At 45.4% G+C, this 9,570-nt stretch overlaps 1 long non-coding RNA gene across 1 annotated transcript; it reads right to left on the minus strand.

The window, feature by feature from the left end:
• Positions 1-212: 212 nt before the first annotated feature.
• Positions 213-2,925, minus strand: LOC146187535 (uncharacterized). Its single transcript, XR_014708266.1, has 5 exons — positions 2,401-2,925; positions 2,092-2,235; positions 1,793-1,939; positions 1,519-1,652; positions 213-406 (listed from the first exon to the last, which is right to left on the minus strand). It is a non-coding gene; the product is annotated as an uncharacterized LOC146187535 (long non-coding RNA).
• Positions 2,926-9,570: the final 6,645 nt, after the last annotated feature.

The following is a 9,570-nucleotide window of genomic DNA, read 5'->3' on the forward strand; positions in this document are numbered from 1 at the left end:
GCTCGTCTGCCCTAGCATTTTGCTGACGAAAGACCATACGTCGGCCGGTTGCTTCCCAACGCCGGTTAGTGGCCGGCATCGCCCCTCGTGCAGGTATCATGCCATGCATTTAATATATCGTGGGCCATGCATATATAACGGGGTAGCACATACAAATGCATCAAGAAAAGCAGTAGCTTTTCTGATGCCATGAAGAAACAAAAGCTGCAGTATTTGGTGAAAAATTTATTTGTCAACAGCGTTCAGAAAAAGCTCGCGATTTGCTTTTTAATAAGCGTGGATATATGACTGCGCGTGTGCCACATATGGAAGATGGGCTTGAGGCTTGGTCTCCTTCTTTTGGCAGCCTGTCGATCACTTGATGTCTGCGACTGGTCGGATCTGCGGCAGGTTCCATCTTGGTCAGCTGTACGAAGACAAGTGTTTTAATGAAATATTTCCTTTTCGCCTAGACTTTTACATTGCAGGCAAATATAGGGTGAAAGGTAGAAAAAATAATGTCTGCTCACTGCCACCAACTGCACTATCACATCAATATATTTTATGCGCTTGACTTCATGCGACCCTACTGAAAACGCATTAGCGCAAAGCCGCAATAGGTAATCAGGATCCGTGAATCCGCGAGAAAGGCGCGATCACTTCGTTTTGCTGGAGTCATGATGTTGCAATTTGAAACCGTAGCGCAGTCAAACCTTATCCTCCCGAAGCGCGTTCTTGAATGCTAATGCTGCAATTTAATAATTCTAGCAAAACCAAGTGTCCGCGCTTGTCATAGAGCGCGTATGAGGGATTCCAACGCGGCTGAACAAACAGTTTCCGCGATATTTACATGAAACCTACAATAAGTTTATTCCGTAGAATACAGCTTAATTTTCTCAAACTAGATGGAACTTTTACAGCAAAAGCGACCGGATATTTAACGATAAGTCATCTGATTTATTTTCGTTATTTAACAACCGAGCATTATTTTAAAAATTCGGCTATTTAGACCCCAACTCTTAGAAGCTTATAGAACCCGTTGTAAATTTTTAAAGCTTGAAACAGGTTAGCTGAACACCTCATGAGCATGTAAGCACCAGGAAATAATCCGCACGATGAAAATACAACTGCTTGCCCAGAAAGCAAGCGCACAGAGCAAAATCAATGTGAAACGGCTCAGATCTGTGTGCATCACATATATAATTCCAAAATCCACAAAATGAACGCACTGGCTCACTTACCTTGCCAGCATACCGCATCACTCAATCATCAATTTTCACGTATAGACATCATTACAGCAGCAAAAAAAAAAAAATAATAATAATAATAATAATAAACACGGCATAAACATTGTACTCAGTCCTGGCACGAGCTTGCTTGGCAGCAGCGATGATGCTTGTACAGCTTCTGATCGCTCCTATGGCGAGGGGTGCTGCAATATTTATATCAGTGATAGCATTTGACATTTAACTGGGTTGCATGCGTCCCATCGATGTGAGTCGGATAATCGAATTTTTCAAACAAAATCAGCGCTAATACCTGTCCGGCAAGTGCACCGCCATAAAGAAGTGAAAGGCCAGCGTTTTAGTGTAGAGGAGACCAAGGACTTCGGGCTTCGGCGAAACGAGCTTCCACTGTCGCAGCCAGTTTCCAGATCAGCTGATATCGCCTCCCTGCACGATCAGCGCAAGGCGCGCATACCAATAACAAAATATGCATTTACAGTAACAAGATGCGCATAAGTCTCAAAACAATACATAATTAGTTGCAGTTCATTATCGTATAGAAGAAAATCAGCGCTAATTTGACTTACCTGATGGGTATACATGTCAGTGCATGCACTTCGATATGAAGTGAAAGACGGGCGTTTTGGGGCAGAGGAGATCGGACCTCGGACTGCAGCGAAAAGAGCTAATTCCACCGCCACAGCATCGTTTCCAAGTCGGCTCAGCACGTCTTCCTGCGCAATCAGAGCGAAATGCGCACACATCGATTATAAAAAAAAAAAAAAAAAAAATGCACGTAGTAACAAGATGCGCATATATATACGCGCTCCAGAAACAGTTGCAGTATATTGTCGTATCGAACAAAATATGTGCTAATTGGACTTACCTGATCGGTATAGTGAGTGTCCCTCCATGTTAAAAGGCGAGCATTTTGGGGCAGGAGATACCGAAGGACCCAGACTGCAAAATGAGCCAATTCTGCCACCGCAGCCAGCCGCAGCCTTGTTTCCAAACGGCTCAGCAAGTCTTCCTGCGCGATCAGCGCCCACACCAATTATATATATATATGAAGAAAGATGCAAGGGGTATATAACAAGACGAACATATGCTCCAAAACAATACATTATTATGTTCAGTATAATATCGAATCTAGCAAAAAGCTCCTCTGATCAAGACCGAAAGATCATGTACTTACGCATGTTTTGGTGAACTTCGGCACGAAGAATCTGTACAAGCGGCTGCAATCATCAGCTGCATATATGGGCTGTTCTTTTCAAACGCTGACTGCACCAGGAGGTTGAGACAGATTGAATTTGCGCGAAATAAAAGCGGACGATAAGATTAGGCAGTACGCATCGCGCCCACACGGAGGCTGGCCGTCGACTGAGTGACGCCGCGGCCGCGCATCTTAGCTCGCGCGGGATGTGTTTTCCCGCCATTTGGACATGTGACCTCAAGAAGGGAGGAGGGGGGGAGAGAAGCTGCAAAAAGCAGCGAGAATCTCCCTGTGTGCGGTGCATGCAATTCTTTTTTTTTTTTTTTCGCGCTATCTCTCTCTGCTTCGGCATTCCTGTCGCCCCCCGCGGTAGGGTGCCTCGATGCCTTTCGCCTCCCCGTGGTTCTTTCCGCTTTGCCGCAAGGAAAAGAGATGGGCCGATGGGGGGCAGCGGGTCCCGCGCAGCGAGAAGCAGTTTTCTTTCTTTTTCACGTACTCCCCCTCCCCCCCCCCCCCCCTCCCTCGTCGTTCAAGAAGCGTCGAGGTAGTTTCTTTTCTTTTCTTTTCTTTTTTCTACGGCTTCTGTAGAACCCCCGTCCTGATACCAGCGGCTGTAGTTCTTTGCATGAAAAAAATATGGCTTGGAGTGAATGTATGTAATGTTCTTTTAACCGAATATCTTCCACATAAACCAAGTGTGGGGCAGTAGAACACCTGCAGCTTCATTTAGCCAAAACAGCAAGACCTGGCTACGTATATAGTGTTCAGTAACTTTATCGGAACCGTCTTGGAAACTTTTCCAAGACGGTTAAGTTGCAGAACACTGTATATTATGAGTGCTTTTGCAGAGATTACATAGTCCATGCGGATTTATACTTCCCAAAGCAGTACGTGGGTTATTTAGAGTCCCTCGGGCTGTCATATTAATCGCAAACCACATTTCCGTTTTCGCGTTTGGTTTCCATCATAATGCGGCTTCTGCAGCTCGACTAAAGCCCGTGACTTCGAGCTCAAGCTGGTAAATAACGATTGAATCACATAGTAACTGCTGCAAGTTTCTGACAAAAATATATTTTGTCCATTTGTTCTAGGGATGCATGAAAATCAGTAGAAGGTCGCAGGGCGAAGTGCACCGGATCCGGATGAAAGCTCATAAAAGCTCACCGCCTCTTTTCTTGACCCCGTACGAAATGTAAACTCACGGAGGCTGCGAAACGAATTTAAGGGCGTTTAGGATTGATAGGTTTCGAGGGCACTGGCAAAAGTAATTGACGGTTAACATATAAACCTTAAAGGCACGTGATCTCTTCGGTTTACCGTGGGTTTGCTTAGAGTTATGTTATAGGTTAACTTTATGATGAGGTTGTTTAAATTCAGAGGTTACCATTTAACCATAAAAAAAATGGACAATTACATTCGTAGGTTCATAGCAGTTACCGCGCAAATCTTAGGCACTTAATACTAAGTATGCTTCAAACAGACAATCAGCGCCTACCAGTTCACAAATTCAAGCATAAGTTCATGACAACTCGCGATCAACCACAGAGTGTACCATACCCGCCGCGGCTCAATTAGCGCGCGGTTAAAGCGTTATTTCAAAATATGTATAAATAACAGTTAATTTCACCTCCTGTTGCGCAATGTATATTTCTATCAGCAGGCTCAAATGATATAGTGTCAATATATATCATGCACGCGGTATAACTCAATGTTGCATAAAAATAGCTGTTTCAATGATACGAATTTTCCACTTTTCTCCTGCTAAGCCGACTGCCTCATGGAATGTAGAGGGGAAACCTGCGGTATTGCAGGAGACTTTACTTTGATATGGACAATGTTATTTAATGATATATTATAGCAGCAGTGAATACGCGGCTGGGGAAAAGGGGATTCGAGGAACTTTATATATATTCTGGCATTTCATACCATATTTCTGCGTGTGAGGCTGACGTTGAAGAATTTAACAATGTAGACCGCCACTGGTGCAGGAGCCGATCGATCCTCGTCATGTTGCGCGGGATTCTCAAAACGCAATCCCTTTGAATTTTCTCAAAAGAACCAAATGTTACTTTTTGCACAATGCTTGTGTTCGCAGGAAGTTACGTTCGACAGGCGAATCGTCCGGGCGATCGGCTCTTTGCGTGCCTTTCATTTTTATTTGAAAACTATCAGGACCACATTTGTGTTCTGGATAAACACAGTCGGCCTCGGCATATTGATATATCAGGAATAAAGCTTTCCTAATCCCCGTGTTTTAGCTGAGGCGGGCAAATATTTGTCCCAAGCTGTTCCATTTACCCTCATGTCGGCAATATACCCGAGTTTCGTCTATCGAGAGTGCAGCATATATGTATATATGCGAAGCGCTACAGCTCATTTGGTCCAAAAGCCACCTCGCTAACCCGGTTTTCGCTTGAGTATCGTCGAGTTTTGTCTGAAATATTCGGAATGTGGTAGTAAATATGCAGATGCGGTCCAGGTTCCCACCGGGATCTGTGACAGATGCTGCGCCTTTACTTTCCTATAACCAATTTGCAATTAACTGCGGTTGTCCACCGAAATAGAGAGATAGAGAGAAGAATGAGAAGGCGTTGTATCCCGTCAAACGTTAAGGGGAAGCTTGAGCGTCCCCCTAATTTTTATTTCCTTCTTTCAATTATTATTAACTATTCCATCGTACCACTGTGTAAGGTCGTGGAACAATTTACTCTGTGCGACTGCAGACGTGCGTAAGTGCGTGCGTGCGTACGTGCATGAGTCACAATAGTCACACTAGGGATAGATATTAACTCAATAATCTCGGACATCTTGTTCATCCTAAAGTTATAGCTAATTAACGTATGCGCGATACTTCTGATAAAGCCTAGTGCACACAGGTGCCAACTTTCCCACATCTGTGTTCCTTGATTGTTTATTGATCCAGCCTCCCAATGATACGACCCTGCATGGCTTAGCACGTGTTTTCTTGTGTATTCCTCTTGCAAAGTCAATCTACTTTGATTATATTTTCACTATAGCTAGGTGGTGGCGCCTATTTGGGTTCCGCCTTGTCTTCATTATGCCCTTTGTTGTGCGCTATTGGGTATCCGAGTTAGTGGATCACATAGGTTACGCTGGGCGGCCTTAACTTTTATACTGGCTTGGAAGTAGAAGGCAGATATTTGTAGTGCATGGTCAGGGGAAGCAGGCGCACGTGTTCGCATAGTTAGAGGAGATGTTCGTAGACGGAGCATGGATAGCCATAGCAGTATCTAATCTCTGCGAAGCGCTCTGCTATTCTGCGCCCCTACACATATGTGCCAAAGGTATGCGAAGTGGGAGACGCCTGTTGCACCCAATCTCCCGCATGCTGTAAGAGACTTTCGGTGGCGCACTGAGTGTGGCGTATTCGATCCCCACCAAATTAAACAGGCTTTACAGCTGGCATATTGATCTGCACTGTATCAACTTTGGTCAGGTCGAGTCTCACACACGTGTCCTTAAGGACTGTGTCGCAGCTTGGACATTCCGCTGCCTAGCGCCGTGAGCTTTTTCGTCGCACAGTGGAAGGCCGCGCGAAGCGTTCGAACAACGTGTAGTGAAGTCCGTGGGATTGATCATTTGGCAGAATAGGAACGCGGTCGATCGTATTCTTTCGGTGACCCCGTTGTCTACTGTTCCTCATGCTAGTGCGTCTCACCTAGATATAGCCATCTGTTAGCTCTTGGAGAGCAAAGCTTTATCCGGAGGTTGTTGACGCGGCACATCAAACTCAGGAAGGTCACTTGTACATCGAAGTGATTTGAACTCGGTTCTTGTCTTGAAAGACGCAAGCCTGCGGCTCACGCGTATATGTGTGAGCACAAAGGATCGAGCAATCGACTGTCTGGAAATTTGTTAGGTGGTCAGAGCTCCCGAGGGAGTCCTGTTGCAGCTGCGCATTATTGATATACAACGTGTGACCAGAAACTCACTGCATTATATATTTCTTGCCGCTACCTTATATGTTCGGTACTGTTTGCTGTTTTACTGAAACATTATTTATTGTCCCAGTGTGCTTTGCTATTTCCATGTTTATCAATAAGATTTCTTTGGTTCCCTGCTAAGTAAATGGTTGAAGTTCACGCCTATGACGTCATGATCGTTTCTACTCTCTTATCCCGGTACTTTTCAAGCAGAAGTCTTAAGTTTCTGGACCTATGCAGCATTCCTTCCACATGCAGGGCTATTCTACAAGCGATCTCTCGGCTTAGTACGTACGACAGATAATTCGCTTTAATCCCTTCCGATACATGTTCACGCCTTAAAACTAAAAGTTCTCCATATTATTAGTCTGAAGCCACAACAAAAACCCGAAATTGCGGCAGCTGCTTCAGGAAAGAATTCTTTTCAATTAGCTTCTTTTATTGCGCGTACCTCGTGTAGCTCTCAATAAATATTATTAATTTTCAATCACTCTGTATAACATAGGGGTCTCAAACTCATATTGATATGCAGGATGCGTTGAGAAAATATGTCTCTCGCGGACCAGGAGTGGACAGTAACAAGCAAGAAAATATAGAAGCCATAATTCAAAACAATCTGTAAAACAAAAGCGAAATACTAATAAAATAAATAAAAATCAACTGTATCGTTCCTATGAAACCACACTCCCATTATTGAGCAAAAAGAAAAAAGGAAAAAACAAACAAACAGAAAAACAGAAAAAGCGGAGCATCTTCGATTTTTTTTTGTCCAAACGCGCCGGAGGAGCGCGTTACTTCAGGATGGCTTGGCGGAGTTACTGAAAGGATACAGCGGTTGAAAACTATTACAGTCACTTGTCCTGACAATATATAAATGCGAATGAAAGAGAGGTCTGGTTGTCCAGCGCCTAGTTATTGAAGGTAACAAAGTTGACTGTCTTGTAATTTTAACTAATAACGCGCAACTTTGGAAAACGCGCTTGCATTTCCAACATTTCGTTCGCACGTACAGCGTCCTCGCGCGCTCGAGATCGTCTCTTGGTCGCGCTCTACACTTCTGCAACGAACTTGAAAGCACGCACGCACCCACGAGCACAAGCTGCCGAGTCTTCCAAGAACTGTTGACAAGAAGCGGGGGAGGAGAGGGGGTTAGTTTCCGGTGTAGAATCGGACCGCTCGCTGCGAAAATGCGCCCTTCCGACTTCCGAAAAAAAAAAAAATGAAAAGAGCCGCCCGTCCCACCCCGGCAGGTCGTAAAAGAGGATGAATGGGCCACACGCAAAGAAACAAAACCAAATGACAAGGACGCTGGCCTGTTTTCTCGCTGCTCTTAGCTTTACCAGACTGTTTTGAGAAAAACAGTATGCGATTAATAACCTGGACAATAATCATTTTCCTTCGTTTTTTTTTCTTCATGTATTTGATCGTAAGACAACTTTGTTCGAAAAGAGCTCCTTCAAAAATAGTATACAAATACCACAAAACTGCATGCTCTCTTCAAAGTCGGCGTGTATACATTTCTTCTCTCGCCCAGTCAGGAACGCTCGCCACCAACTTTCGAGCTGCGGGGGTGACACAGTTGCCCCGCCCTTCCCATTTTCCCCCTCTTTTCCGCCCTTCCTTCGAAACGTCCGAGCGTGAGGTCGGTTTTGTTTCGTCCGAGTCTCCCTCCGTGTACGCATTTCTCTTCTCCTGCTGCGAAGTAGTGTTTTTAGAATTTGTCTCTGCTTGCCTGCTGGAGCGTTCGCCGCGGCCAAGGCTTGCCAGTGCCCTACGCATAATTTCTGCCCCCCGTGTGCTTTTTCTCTTCTGTCCGCTTCTTTTATTTTACACAATAGCCTTCTCCTCCCTTACAATGCGAAGTTGCGTCTACTCAAGTGCCCAGCTGCCATATAGCGAATTTCAGTGAGTGATACGGGCTAAATGGGGTGTACGGGAGCTTGTGCGCCAAAAATATAACTGATGTTACATCACCTACAGCTGCGCTTCGTAATAAGCAAACAGTATAATGTATAATGACATGATCTACACATGAAATCGCGGTCACCTTGTGGCGTGCTGTTTATCAGAACTCGGTAAATAATTTTACTAACAGCTATAAGGTTCACTAAAAATGTGAGCGACAAGTTAAACAAACAATAGCATTAATTAATGTAACAAAACATTTACAATAAATAGCATGTATCATTTTGTTCCATACTAAGCGCAAATTACATAACATCGCGAAAAACCAAAGCCGAGTAACAGGCAAATTTAAAAAAAAAAGTAGCAGTCATATGCTCTTCATAACCTTTTTTCAATGTACCGCCTCAACAGTCGGGCCGACGCATTGCCGCACTCTTGCCATTAACCTGGCGCCGTGCCCGGCATTTAGTTCGGCCAAAAAGTCGGGCCAAAGCCCGCTGCGAACTACTTGCCGAAATGGCTAGCGGCTACCTCCGGGCCGACCGCTTGCCGTGGTTTACTAGCCGACTAAGTAGGCTCCCGACCATTTTCCGAACGTCGGCCACACGTAAATGGTCGGCCAAGGATGCTTGGGTTAGGGCTTGCGGAAATCGAGCTTTGTCGGCAGTTCCACGGCGAGCGGGTTGAACGTCATTCTCGGAGTGCCGCTCGCGCGCTCTTCGTTCGCGCCGCGAGTGTCTGGCATGACGCTGCGGTCGCTTACGTTGGGCTCGCTGTCCTTCTGGGTGTCACACTGCGTTGGTTATTCCGCTGCTGCCACCATGTGGTAGATGTAGCCGGTATAACAAGAAAAACTGTTTATTTATACATCAGGTGATGGCGCCCGTTTTCGCTCTGCTTGGCACGGTCGCCCATGCCGGTGTCTCCCGGAGAAGCGTCATAGAGAAAGAGATTGGTAAAGAGCGGACACTCCCATAGTACAGTGCTCTAGAATATTGGGCAGCGAGGGCGGAACATGGGCTCTTTTTGCGATGACTGCTGCGCCATAGGCCAGGGGGCGCTTCGTGTAACAGGTGTGCGCAGCGAGCCGTCCGCTGGCTGCGCTGCCGTGAGCGTCGGCTCATCGTACCTGCACTGCGTGGTGCACTTAATTCGACATTTAATGCTTGGTGATCGCCTACTTGCTTAAGAATTTTAACATTTCAACCATAATGCATTGTTCCATGGTCTGCGCGGCTGTATGGCGCTGCAATGCCAGCGACGATATTGGTACAGTGAACTAGAATATTTCACTGTAATA

The sequence above is a fragment of the Amblyomma maculatum genome, chromosome 6, assembly GCF_055883805.1.
Source record: "Amblyomma maculatum isolate TAMU_Amacu chromosome 6, ASM5588380v1, whole genome shotgun sequence".
Taxonomy (NCBI): Eukaryota; Metazoa; Arthropoda; class Arachnida; order Ixodida; family Ixodidae; genus Amblyomma; species Amblyomma maculatum.